This window comes from Triticum urartu, chromosome 7A (assembly GCF_056163025.1).
Source record: "Triticum urartu cultivar PI428250 chromosome 7A, HENAU_Tu73, whole genome shotgun sequence".
NCBI lineage: Eukaryota > Viridiplantae > Streptophyta > Magnoliopsida > Poales > Poaceae > Triticum > Triticum urartu.
The window spans coordinates 77,089,153-77,102,902 of record NC_141879.1 but is presented as its reverse complement, the minus strand read 5'-3'; the positions used below and the strand labels follow the sequence as shown (position 1 = coordinate 77,102,902).

Below are 13,750 nucleotides of genomic sequence, written 5' to 3'. Positions count from 1 at the left end.
ATCCTTTCCATCATACTCATGAAACATATTAAAAAGGTGAAGCGTATGAGACAAACTTAATTCCATTTTTTTGTAATTTTCTTTTATAGACTAAACTAGTGATAAAATAAGAAACTAAAAGACTAGATTGCAAGATCTAAACATATACCTTCAAGCACTCACCTCCCCGGCAACGGCGCCAGAAAAGAGCTTGATGTCTACTACACAACCTTCTTCTTGTAGACGTTGTTGGGCCTCCAAGTGCAGAGATTTGTAGGACAGTAGCAAATTTCCCTCAAGTGGATGACCTAAGGTTTATCAATCCGTAGGAGGCGTAGGATGAAGATGGTCTCTCTCAAGCAACCCTGCAACCAAATAACAAAGAGTCTCTTGTGTCCCCAACACACCCAATACAATGGTAAATTGTATAGGTGCACTAGTTCGGCGAAGAGATGGTGATATAAGTGTAATATGGATAGTAGATAATAGTTTTAGTAATCTGAAAATATAAAAACAGCAAGGTAACTAATGATAAAAGTGAGTGTAAACGGTATTGCAATGCGTTGAAACAAGGCCTAGGGTTCATACTTTCACTAGTGCAAGTCCTCTCAACAATAATAACATAATTGGATCATATAACTATACCTCAACATGCAACAAAGAGTCACTCCAAAGTCACTAATAGCGGAGAACGAACGAAGAGATTATGGTAGGGTATGAAACCACCTCAAAGTTATTCTTTCCCATCAATCTGTTGGGCTATTCCTATAGGTGTCACAAACAGCCCTAGAGTTCGTACTAGAATAACACCTTAAGACACAAATCAATCAAAACCCTAATGTCACCTAGATACTCCAATGTCACCTCAAGTATCCGTGGGTATGATTATACGATATGCGTCACACAATCTCAGATTCATCTATTCAACCAACACAAAGGACCTCAAAGAGTGCCCCAAAGTTCTACCGGAGAATCACGACGAAAACGTGTGGCAACCCCTATGCATAGGTTCATGGGCAGAACCCGCAAGTTGATCACCAAAACATACATCAAGTGAATCACGTGATATCCCATTGTCACCATAGATACGCACGGCAAGACATACATCAAGTGTTCTCAAATCTTTAAAGACTCAATCCGATAAGATTATTTCAAAGGGGAAACTCAATTCATTACAAGAGAGAAGAGGGGGAGGACAAACATAACATCCAACTATAATAGCAAAGCTCGCGATACATCAAGATCGTGCCAAATCAAGAGCACGAGAGAGAGAGAGAGAGATCAAACACATAGCTACTAGTACATACCCTCAGCCCCGAGGGAGAACTACTCCATCCTCATCATGGAGAGCACCGGGATGATGAAGATGGCCACCGGAGAAGGATTGCCCCCTCCGGTAGGGTGCCGGAACGGGTCTAGATTGGTTTTCGGTGGCTACGGAGGCTTCTGGCGGCGGAACTCCCGATCTATTCTCTGTTCTGAAAGTTTTGGGGTACGACGATATATATGGGTGCAGGAAGTATGTCAGAGGAGCCACGGGGCCCCACGAGGCAGGGGGCGCGCCCTAGGGGGGCGCCCCCCACCCTCGTGAGCACCTCACATATCTCCTGACATGGAGTCCAAGTCTATCCGGTGGCTTTCGTTCCAAAAATAACTTCTCCAGTTGATTTCGTTCCGTTTCGACTTCGTTTGATATTCCTTTTCTTCGAAACACTGAAATAGGCATAAAACAGCAAATCTGGGCTGGGCCTCCGGTTAATAGGTTAGTCCCAAAAATAATATAAAAGTGGAAAATAAAGCCCAATAGTGTCCAAAACAGTAGATAATATAGCATGGAGCAATCAAAAATTATAGATACGTTGGAGACGTATCAGGGACGATATCAGGGGGGTTGGATTTTGACTGGCATTGCTTGCCACCTCGGGGAAGATCAGGTGGGATTCTCCTTGGAGTTAATTATATTGTGAGACTCTTGAGGTGCTAAATGTTTTCTTGGGAGAATTCGCTGTTAAATTCCATGTTCGGTCTAAGGTGGATGGATTCAGATGGGCTCTTGTGGCTGTGTATGGCGTGGCACAGCCGAAACTCAAACCGGACTTTCTTGCCGATCTTGCCAGAATTTGTGGAGGGGAGACTCTACCCATTCTGGTAGGTGGGGATTTCAACATCATTAGAAGAAGAGAGGAGAAAAACAATGATAATTTTGATGCCAAATGGTCCTTTATGTTTAACGCGGTCATTGAAAGTTTGGACCTACGTGAGATTGCGCTCACTGGTAGGCAATTTACTTGGGCAAATAATCTTCCTGCCCCGACTTATGAAAAGCTGGATCGGGTTCTCACGAGTGCTGAGTGGGAACAAAAATTTCCTCTAGTGTCAGTGCAGGCAATGCCTAGAGGAGTTTCTGATCATACGCCACTTCTTGTTGATTCAGGTGAGGCGACTCACTTGGGCAATAAGAGTGTTTTCTCTTTCGAAAATGTGTGGTTCGAGAGAGAGGACTTCCTTGAGTTGGTAGCAAGGGAGTGGGTGGCTGAGCAAAGAGGTGCCTCTGCGGAGGAAAGATGGCAATACAAGATTAGACATCTTAGACAGTTCCTTAGAGGCTGGGCTAAGAATAATAGTGGAGCTTATAGAGTTGAGAAGGTGAGACTTCTCAAGTTTATTGATGATCTTGACATTAAGGCAGAGAGTGTGCCTCTAGCCATAGATGACCGAGTATCTAAGAGAGAGGCTGAGGTCAGTCTGGCAAAGCTTCTTAGAGAGGAAGAAATGAAGTGGGCGGGTAGAGCAAAAGTATGCCAAGTGGTTCAAGGGGACAACAACACTCAATTTTTCCACATGATTGCTAATGGAAAACATAGGAAAAAGAAAATCATTCAACTTGAACAGGATGAGGGAACGATTGTAGGCCATGAGAACCTTAAGCTTTACATCTCTAATTTCTATAAACAATTATTCGGGGCTCCAGTTGAGAATTTTGTCAACCTGGATGAGGACAGAGTTGATGACATACCTCAACTTCGAGATGATGAGAATGAGATTCTCACAGCCCCTTTTTCGGAGGAGGTGTATGAAGCGTTGCTCAAATGAAAAACAACAAAGCTCCTGGTCCGGATGGTTTTCCAGCGGAATTTTATAAGAAGTGTTGGGGTATCATTAAAGGTGACTTGATGCCTATGTTCAATGATCTCTTTAATGGACACCTACAACTTTTCAAATTAAACTTTGGGAATATTACTTTGCTGCCAAAGAAGGAGGGAGCGGTCCGTATTGAGCAATTCAGGCTGATCTGTTTGCTCAATGTGGGCTTTAAAATTTTCATGAAGGTTGGCACAAATAGTCTCACACAGATTGCGCACAGTGTGGTGCAGCCAACACAGACCGCTTTCATGCCAGGACGACATATCCTAGAGGGGGTGGTTGTCTTGCATGATACCCTTCATGAAATCCACTCGAAGAAACTTGATGGAGTGATCTTCAAAGTGGATTTTGAAAAGGCCTACGATAAAGTCAAGTGGCCTTTTTTGCAACAAGCTTTGCGCATGAAAGGATTTGACGAAGCCTGGAGAAAACAGGCCGAATCCTTTGTGAAGGGAGGTAGCGTTGGTATTAAAGTTAATGACGATATTGGTCATTACTTTCAAACGCTTCAAGGATTAAGACAGGGTGATCCCATGTCACCGATCCTTTTTAATATTGTGGTTGATATGTTGACCATGCTTGTTAACAGAGCGAAACAAGATGGTCAGGTAGGTGGTCTTATCCCACATCTAGTTGATGGTGGGGTATCTGTCCTACAATATGCAGACGATACAATTATTTTCATGGAGCATGACCTCGCGAAAGCAAGGAACATGAAGTTAGTTCTTTGCTTATTCGAACAACTGTCCGGACTCAAGATTAATTTTAATAAGAGCGAATTGTTCTGCTTTGGACGCGCCAAGGAGGAGCAAGAAAGATATAAACAGTTGTTCGTGTGTGAATTAGGTGTGCTTCCCTTTACGTATCTAGGGATACCAATTCATCATCGCAAACTTACTATAAAGAATGGAAATTAAGTTGCTGGAAAGGCAAATTTTTATCGTACGGAGGAAGGCTAATTGTTATTAATTCGGTGCTAATGAGCATGCCAATGTTCCTCCTCTCTTTCATTGAAGTACCAGTAGGAGTACGGAAAAGATTAGACTTCTACCGATCCAGATTCTTTTGGCAAATTGATGAGAATAAGGCCAAGTATAGGCTCGCCAAGTGGGAGATGATTTGTAGACCAAAGGACCAGGGCGGATTGGGTGTTGAGAATTTAGAAGTAAAAAATAGGTGCTTATTGAGCAAATGGTTATACCGCCTTTCATTGGAGACTGAGGTTGTGTGGTTGCAGTTACTTCGAAACAAATACTTATACGCTAAGTCTTTGGCTCAGGTAACGGTACAGCCTTCAGACTCACCTTTTTGAAAAGGACTTATGAGGACGAATGTTGCTTTCTTTAACAAAGTGACATTTAAAGTGGGGAATGGGCAACGAACTCGATTCTGGGAGGATACTTGGTTAGGGGGCACTCCATTAGCGTTACAGTATCCAGCTTTATATCACATTGCACAACGGAAAGAAGTTTCGGTTGCGTCTGTGTTGCAGTCCATTCTACTTAATATTCAATTTCGACGGGCACTTGTGGGTCCATGTTGGGATACATGGTTGCATCTTGTGCGTAGGTTAATGGAGATTAATCTTTCGGATGCCAATGATACGATAAGTTGGAAGTTAACGGGGTCAGGTGTTTTCACGGTTAAATCAATGTATACGGATTTAATCAATACTGGAGACATCCCAAGGTCGGGCCATATCTGGAAAATTAAGGTGCCATTGAAAATAAAAGTGTTTATGTGGTTTGTTCACAAAGGTGTAATCTTAACCAAAGATAATCTAGCCAAACGCAATTGGGAAGGGAGTCAACGATGTTGCTTTTGTGACCAGAATGAAACAATTGAACATCTACTTATTAAATGTCCGATTGCTAGATTACTTTGGAGAACTATTCATGTTGCTTTTAACATCACTCCGCCAACTTCAATATCACAGTTTTTTCATGACTGGCTGAATAGGGTGGCACCTCAGACGGTTGCACAAATCAGAGTCGGGGCATGTGCGTTGCTTTGGGCAATATGGAATTGTCGGAATGATGTTGCCTTTAACAGACAAAACATTACTAATTTTTTGCAGGTCATCTTCAGAGCGTCTACATGGATCCGTACATGGTCCTTACTGAGCCATACGGACCACAGGGCGCACATGACTATTGGGTGCAACCGATGAGAAACGGTTGCACAGGATACATACAGCCGATATGGATGGCGGTCCAGTAATAGGCTAGGTGTGTAGACATCTTGATCTATTATAGCCGGTTGTGGCTTTTTTTATTTTTGGCCACGTGTGGCATTTGTTTCTTCATAATCTTTTGAGACCACTTGAGGAGACTTTTGGACCTTTTTTCTTAATAAAATGGTTGTGTGCATCGAATGATACAGCGGCCAGGGGTTAACCTCCTTTTCTAAAAAAAACAAAGAACAAGGATTCAGGCGCTAGTGACACAACCAATTTAATCCGTTCACCTTCAGAGGAAAAAGTGTGTGCAAGCACATGACATAGCTTAATGCATATCACTCAGATAAAAGATCAGCTGCACATACAAACAAATCCCATTGAGATCCATAAGATTTGAAGCGTACATCATGACACCAACTTAATGTTCACATGATTATACGATACATAACATAGCACTAGGATAAAGATAACCAGAACCAGGCTGGTTGATCATCATACTATACTAACTAATAACCCAACTCGCACAATAAACATTATCACAAAGCTTCAGCAGAACGTATGAGAATCTACCCACCCCAATGCTCATAAAGCTTCAGCAGAGCAAATCCTGCTGGGTTGATCACACATCTCCTGGAGGGAAAAAACATGTCGGGCGCCACTGGCCGGCATCATGTGCAGGTTCTGCAGTCTGAGACATCAATGGCGTGATCCTCCCATTTAGCATGTTGTACACACCACAGTCGTGAAATGGACTGAAACAATACTTTGGATGGCAATAGTCACAAATGAAGTAGATGCAATTCTCTTGGGATCCGTTGCATTCTCTAGCAGGCAGAGACTTGGAGTGCTGGCCAATAAAGAGAGCATGTCCACCCAACTCTCTAATCCTTCTCCATCGGCAAGGGTCGGCGTGCAAGTCTGCCTCGAGGACAACGAACTCACAAGTCTGACTATTTTCAATAGGATCATCATTAGAGGGAGTGCGACGAAAAACCCGTTCAACCATCAACAGTCTACCACCACATTCAACTAGGTACATCCTGACTTTATACGACTCCTCTGTGGGAATGCAGTCTGGTCTTCCACGAGAATCACTAAAAGGCTTGATTGCGCACTTGATGTTCGGATTACTACCAAGGTTGTAGCAAAACTCAAGGATGAAGAGCTCGTTAAAGATAGAGAACGCGTACAATTTTCCATCAAAGAACGCAACAACCCATAGGCAAAGTAGTAATGGCTGCTTAATGACTCTTAATGAATAAGTGGCAATCAGTGGCTGGCTAATTGAAATTGTACTGATATGAGCATTATATCCTTGATCAATGCCGCAACAAGGGAATCAGGTGATATGGCCAGGGGCGAGGGTACCACCAACTTGTACAAAAGTTGCTTAGGATCAGATTCGTAGAGTGCCTTACGCTGCCAGACTATGAGCAGATTAGGAAGCTCCAACGCGGTCTTGGAGAAAGGGTTCATCAACGTGCATGCATCATCACTGCTCATAAGAAATAGCCAGTTATCAATGGAGCCACAGCAACTAGCACCATCTGGTACAGGCATGCGGTGAACCTCGCCTCCTGGGATGCTGAGGAAGGTTCCATCAGGGAGGGTGAGCCATGGGAATGGAAGAGGAAGCGGTTGCAGCAGACTGTTAGAGCGCCATGGGTGACAGACTATCCTCAGACGAACACGGTCAGCTAGGGAAAGGAGGCGCTTGAGGACAAGGCCCAGGAGTTCGGGTGGAAGATCTAACCAAGGTCCATACTGTGCAGCCTCCATCATGCAAGCCTGCAAGACAAGACATGGGATTCATAAGTAAACAGAGTGTATTCGCACAAAGGAAGAAAAACAGAGTGAAAACCGCAACTAGCAATACATATGCTTCTTGTACTGTTCTAAGAGCAAAGGCGATCAGCTCAATTTTGTAAAAAAGCTGAAGAAGTTCAGAGTATAATGACACTATGAGCACGCACGCAGCAGAAACCATCAATCCACTAGAGAAAACTACTCCCTCCGTCCTATAATACAAGAATGTTTTTGACACTAATATAGTGTTAAAACGTTCTTATATTTTGAGACAAAGGGAGTAATAAACTAAATTCGCCGTACCACCTAACCTTGTACTATATAATACATATGTACGCTTCTTGCACTTTGTAACAACAGCTGCAGTAAGTAGTAACTGCAACTAAGCTTAGACAGAGCACGTTTTTTCAGAGAATTGAGGTGCATGACTAAAATAGAAAAGAAGGGTCCTTTGATTTACCGTACTCTGGCTAGAAACGCCAACAGGAGCAGAGTATAATGAGCTGCAAAAGAATTTAGTTCTTGCAATGGCCCAACATCAGTGACCACACAGACCATTTCCATTTTTGTTTAGATGGAAAGGGCTCACTACATTCATCTATATGTGTCAAAAGGAAGTGCCATCTTATTCTAGTACAGTCCAGAATAATGGCTGCGCATCCGCGCAAAGTATATTATTGGATATTTGTTGTTTGTGTTGTTAGAATAAATCCGAGTCATACCGTCGATCATCAGAGAACCAAACAATTACATGAGCACGACACCGAGATTTGTTAACGAGGTTCACCGATATGGCTACATCCCGGGGCCTGACTACGGGCACTCCTTCCCGTGACACCGTCACAATACCACACCCTGGCCGTCCGGGCACCGGCACACACCGCCGGCTTTCCCGCGTGCCTGTGCTATTATGTTGGCATAGGTTATATCGTGTGTCTACCCTCGCTATATATGAGAGGCCTAGGATACAATTTTCCTATTTGAACATGACTCCTACCCTGTCTACACATAGTCCAAAATCAAGTTCAATTGTAACTTACCTTATACAATAATATTCAACACAACTCTAACAAACTCCACCTTACGAATATTCTCCACCATGATTCATCCACAGGGGCGGAATTGGGCCTGGGACAACTGAGGCTATAGCCCCAGACGTGGCCCAGGTCGCAACTATGAATCTAGCAGGAATTTTTCTGTATGCACATACAAAGCCCAGCCCCAGACATGCACATACAGTCCCAGGCCTCAGTCCATATACGACTAACAGAGCTCTCCATCGCCACCAGCCCACGATGCACGATCGCTCCAAAAAGGAATCCCGATCATCTCGCATTCTCGCATCGCTACGGAGTACGGACCCATACCTACGGATGTACGTGTCCATTCCAACAATGCTAATCTTCTCCCCTTAATTTTCAGGGTTGGGACCCCGTGATTTCCAATCTCCTGTTCCTAATCAGTCCGTAGGTGCTAATTCGTAGGTAAATGTTTGGCAACGGCGCACCGGCCAAAGTTTGCGCAGGTCGCGTCCGCGCGCGCTCCGCCCCAGCCATCCATCAAGCGACACGTAGGATGGGGGCCATCCAAATCGCTGCTTTTCTTCAACCTCCCGTGGATAACATCCCATCCCCGTCTCCCAGCTCCGCGGATCTCGCCCCATTCTCGTCTCCTTCCTCCGTCGTTGCAGCACGCAGCCCTGACGCCCGCATCTCCTGCCTCCATCGATGTAGCGCGTGAGTAGCTCGCCGTCGGCCATGGAAGATCGAATCCCCACCCGCCATGGATGTAGATCTCATCCCGCCACGCTTGCAGCCCCGCTCGCCATTGAATGCAACAAGGCCGTTGACCAATCCCATTCCCGTCGGTTGCAAGTCCCACACGCCTCGTGCTTCTGCTCGCCGCCGACGAGCCGGGCGGCGATGGACGACACCGGAGGCTTCTGCAGAACTGTCGCACCCCCTCATGTTGCAACCGTTTAAAAAAAGCTTCATCCCCCTAGATGAAAAGCTTCAACCGGATGTAGAGAAAGCTACAAGCAGTCAGCGCCATCGTCGGAAAGCTACAACCGTTGACATGAAATGCTACAACCTTCGTTGAAAAAAGCTTCAACCGGAACGACACAAAAAACCTTAACTAAGCGCTACTAAAAAGAAAATAGCTACAACTTTTGGTAGAAAAGAGCTTCAACGGTTGTTGGAAAAAGCTCCAACCATTGAGAGAAAAAGCTACAACTATACATTTTGAAAATAAGAAAGCTTCAACCAGCGACGGCTGTAGGTGGAAGAAGATGATAAAACGCTGCAGTTTTGCTACACGCTTCAACCGGCATAGCATTTTGCTACCACCGGCATCACGTTTTGCTACAACACATAGCTGGCATTGCGTTTTGCTACAACTAGCATCGCTTTTTGCTACAACCGGTATAACGTTTTGCGACATCCATCACGGCTGAGCTGCGAGGCTCGACAGCGACGACGACATTCTGCTGCAACCGTTGTAGGCTTTTGCTACATCCTGCAATGGGTTTTGTTACATCCGTCCATTATGCAAATGTTGCTACCTGCAACGGCGAGCTACAACCAGTGAAAACGGCGACGTTTCTTTTTTGCTACAACTGTGTCTCCATTTTGCTACAACAAACAACGAAAAATGCTACAACGGGCAATTCTATTTGCTGGAACCAGTCAATCACCAGCGAGGCGGAACTGCATCCATGGCGTGCACGGGCGGTGCGGGGCGGGATTCATCCATGGCGAGCGTGAGCGGCGAAGCTGCATCCATGGCAAGCGAGGACGGCGAAGCTGCATCCATGGTAAGCGCAAATCTCTGACGAGCGCGGGCGGCGCAGCTGCATCCATGGCGAGCGCGGATCTCGGGCAAGCGCGGACGGCCGGCGAGGGCGCCCACCGACGACGAGAAACGCCACGGTGGTGCTTCAAGCTCGGCCGTTTTCTCGCGGGGATATGGCGTGCTGTCGGCGGCGCTCGGGCCGTTGTAATTTTTTTTTTAAATAACTCATGAGGAGGACGAAGCGAAGGACAGATTTGACGGTAATTAATCAATGCATCAGGCGGCCAGGGCTGGACCGGCCCAACCGTTGGGCCGGTGCGCCGGCGCCTAGCGTCGCCCTAATCCGTAATAGTACTCCCGTAAGTGTAGCAAAGCTCCTCCAGGATACATGACGCAGGCTCGCTCTCTTGCTTTCCATCGTGTGGCCAGATCGATAAAAAAGAAGACCTTGTTCATGTTGCGCCGCCAATTCCCCTCAACCGCTCGACTCGACAGGCAGGACGTCTGAACCTGCGCGGCGGCGGCCGGCGGCCGGCGTTCGGAACCTTGGATCGTCTCGTGTCATTGGAGCTTGGAGGAGGATATGAGCCCATCGAGCCGTTCTATTCTTCTCCATCTCCTCAACCGGTTGGATATTGTATCATCTACTTTTTCCCTAGTTCCTTTGTATCAGCCAAAATTAAGGACTTAGTGATGTTAAAATCGCACTCTCTCAGTCACATAATATAAAAACGTTTTAGGCACTAATAAAACATCCTTATATTATGTGCCGGAAGGAGTATTACTTTAGTTAAAAAAACCACAAGTTCTTGTTTTGCAAAATTTCACATGAAAATTTATATAGTCCATGTCTAGTGTCTTGATTTCAGATATACTTGATTTATGTTCGCAGCTCGAGGTCCTTCTACTGTTGGTGGTGAAGAAACAATGACCTTAGAGGAACAAATTCTTCATTAATTTGGTACCAACATTTGTAATGATGCACTTTGTTAAATTGTTTACATGTTTTATCAAATTTGTTCTCATGGTAACAATGAATTCATATTTCATTGTTAATGCGGATTTGTGGTGTACTTCAAACATGCATTAGTATGTGTGTTATTTGTCTTTTTTTTATAGCCACTTAGTTTTAGCCCTAGACTCTGAGAAAATCTGGTTTCGCCTCTATTCATCCATGCGTCGAACCTCCATATACATTGGACTTGAGATACGCCATGAGCACCACTGCTACTTCCTGACTCGATCTGACTCCATCTGCAATTGTAGTCCATTCTCGTCTTCTTCATAGTCAACACTCAAGCAAAATTAAGTTTCTCATCGCTCTACTTTGTGCTCCCAACTCCCGGAGTATCCGCTCAACGCCATCACACACCAATCGTTGACCTGCGTGAAAGTGAACAACTCACATATTGAATGCCACTTATAAGAGTTACTTGAACTCAACGTCACCGCTCTTTTTTTACTGCTTGTCTGAAACTTGAAGGAATTTCACCGTCGCCCTGTGTCACCCTGAGTCAAATTCACAGTCACTCACCCCTTTTCCCGGATAGTCTCTGACATGTCCCATAGCTATAGCACTCCGCCTTCTTCTGTACTTGTCATCCGCACTTTGCCACGTGCACTGAACACCACATAATATACGGCCATGTACTCTCTCGGCTTTTGACAATTTCATACTTTCCGCCACTTTCTCAGACTCTCCATGGTCAACTCTTTGTCCATCTTCCGGCACCGATAGACCTAGTCACCAAATTGAACCTAGTACTCGTCAACACTACTTCAGCATACCCTGCACAATTTGTCTGACCACCAGTGCCTTGGCCTGTCGCTGTGTCCCGTGTTTACCGCACGCCTCCCCGCTATCACCGCGTCGAGTCTCTGCTGTTCTGGTTGAGTCTCCCGGATCGCGAACCCACACCACTCGAACCCCTACTGCAGAGAACCACCGATCATCACCGACCGATGCCGAGTATCACGTCTCCATCAGACCACTGGTACCCAGTCCGATCCACGTGTCTCTCGCTTTCCCCGCTGAAATAGGCTGCGATTCTCCGTGCACTTACGTCGTAGCCCCTCCATCAGCACAGAGTGAAGTCCTTTGCCAGACTCGAGTTCCACCTTCAACATGACTCCATGGTGGTTGTACATGCCACCCCGCGCCTTGTGACTTCAAACTCTCATGTGTACACAACCTTGAATCAACCCTGCGCCATAGTCCGTCGAAGCCGCACAAGACCTCAAGCCTGCACCACGTGTTTCCACGCCCCCGAAGTCGGCCACCATCAGCATCACGCTCCTATGTCGTCGTCGCTGAAATCACCGCCGTCTTCTGCTTTAACCGATATCCATGCCGACCCATCAGACTGTCCGACCCAGCCGAAATTATCCGACTGCAATCTTGCTCCACCTTGCGTCGTGTCCGTCTCCACACATCTCCGTGTATTGCCTTGACGCTCTGTGTATGCATGTTCATGCCACGACATGCTGTAGACGCCTCCGAGCCTCATATGCATGTCACCAACCTGTCATCCTCCTAGTAGAACCCCATATGCAATTAGCAAAACATCCCAAAAAGAAAATTTGATTTCCTGGCAGCCTCCATGGTACACCAAGCATGTGCGCCACCACTTCCAACACTCCCAAGCACAAAGCCACGTACTACCAATTGCAGGCTGCCATTTTTTTCCATAAACAAATATCACGATGCATCTCCTCAACCAAACCGACATCTCCCGATCAATTCGCCTGCACCCTGCTCCGCGCACATCTGGCCTCTGGCTTCGCACAGCTCTAGCAAACTCATGTCCGATTGCGGCTGCCCGCACACCACAGGATCAGTGAGACCCGAGCCGTTTCTCAACCGCGTCAGCGTTCCGCCTTGGCCCAAGTCGTGACACCCGCGTCTGCTTGAACCGCCTTGACTCACCCAACTTGAACGCACCGCCTTGCCCAGACCTGCAGCTACACGCCTCGGTCCACATGCACCCTATGGTTTCCGCATGCCAACACGCGTCTGCTGCCAGCTTTCGAATTGATTCGATCTGCCGATCTCGACGGGCGCGTGCCACGCGCCTCGCGCCGCTTGATGCGATTTGCTGCCTCCCGATTACTTTGACACGAACAGAACTCCCGCCGCTTCCATCCATTTTTTCCCGTCGCATGTCTCCGACCACCAATCGATTCGACGAATTCTGCTCCACCTCTAGATCAATAGATACTATCTTAAATCGAACCTTACGCATGATACCACTTATTAGAATAAATCCGAGGTATACCGTCGATCATCAAAGGACCAAGCAATCACATGAACACGACATAGAGATTTGTTAACGAGGTTCACCGATATGGCTACATCCCCGGGGCCTGACTACGGGCGCTCCTCCTCGTGACACCGTCACAATACCGCACCCTGGCGTCCGGGCACCGGCACACACCGTCGGCTCCTCCGCGTCCCTGTGCTATTATGTTGGCATATGTTATATCGTGTGTCTACCCCCGCTATATATGAGAGGCCTAGGATACAAGTGTCCTATTTAGACACGACTCCTACCCTATCTATACAGTCTAAAACCAACTGTAACCTACCTTGTACAATAATATTCGACACAGCTCTAACATGTGTGCCAGATAAAAACTAACTCCAATGCAAAGCTCAGGTGAACTAAAATAAAACAAATTTCAATGAGGTAAAGTGGCAATCTGTGCCATCTGCTTTCTAAAAAACATGCTGAAACGGTGACAGGCCAAGTATGCAGTCCTAAATCCCAACCATCTACACCAGGCGCAGTAGATCTACTTAAAAGGAGCAAATTATGGTTAAGTAAAGTAGTAATCTGCAAAAGATGCGCC

At 46.2% G+C, this 13,750-nt stretch overlaps 1 pseudogene; it reads right to left on the bottom strand.

The window, feature by feature from the left end:
• Window positions 1–5,921: 5,921 nt before the first annotated feature.
• Window positions 5,922–7,084, bottom strand: LOC147957956 (uncharacterized; annotated as a pseudogene).
• Window positions 7,085–13,750: the final 6,666 nt, after the last annotated feature.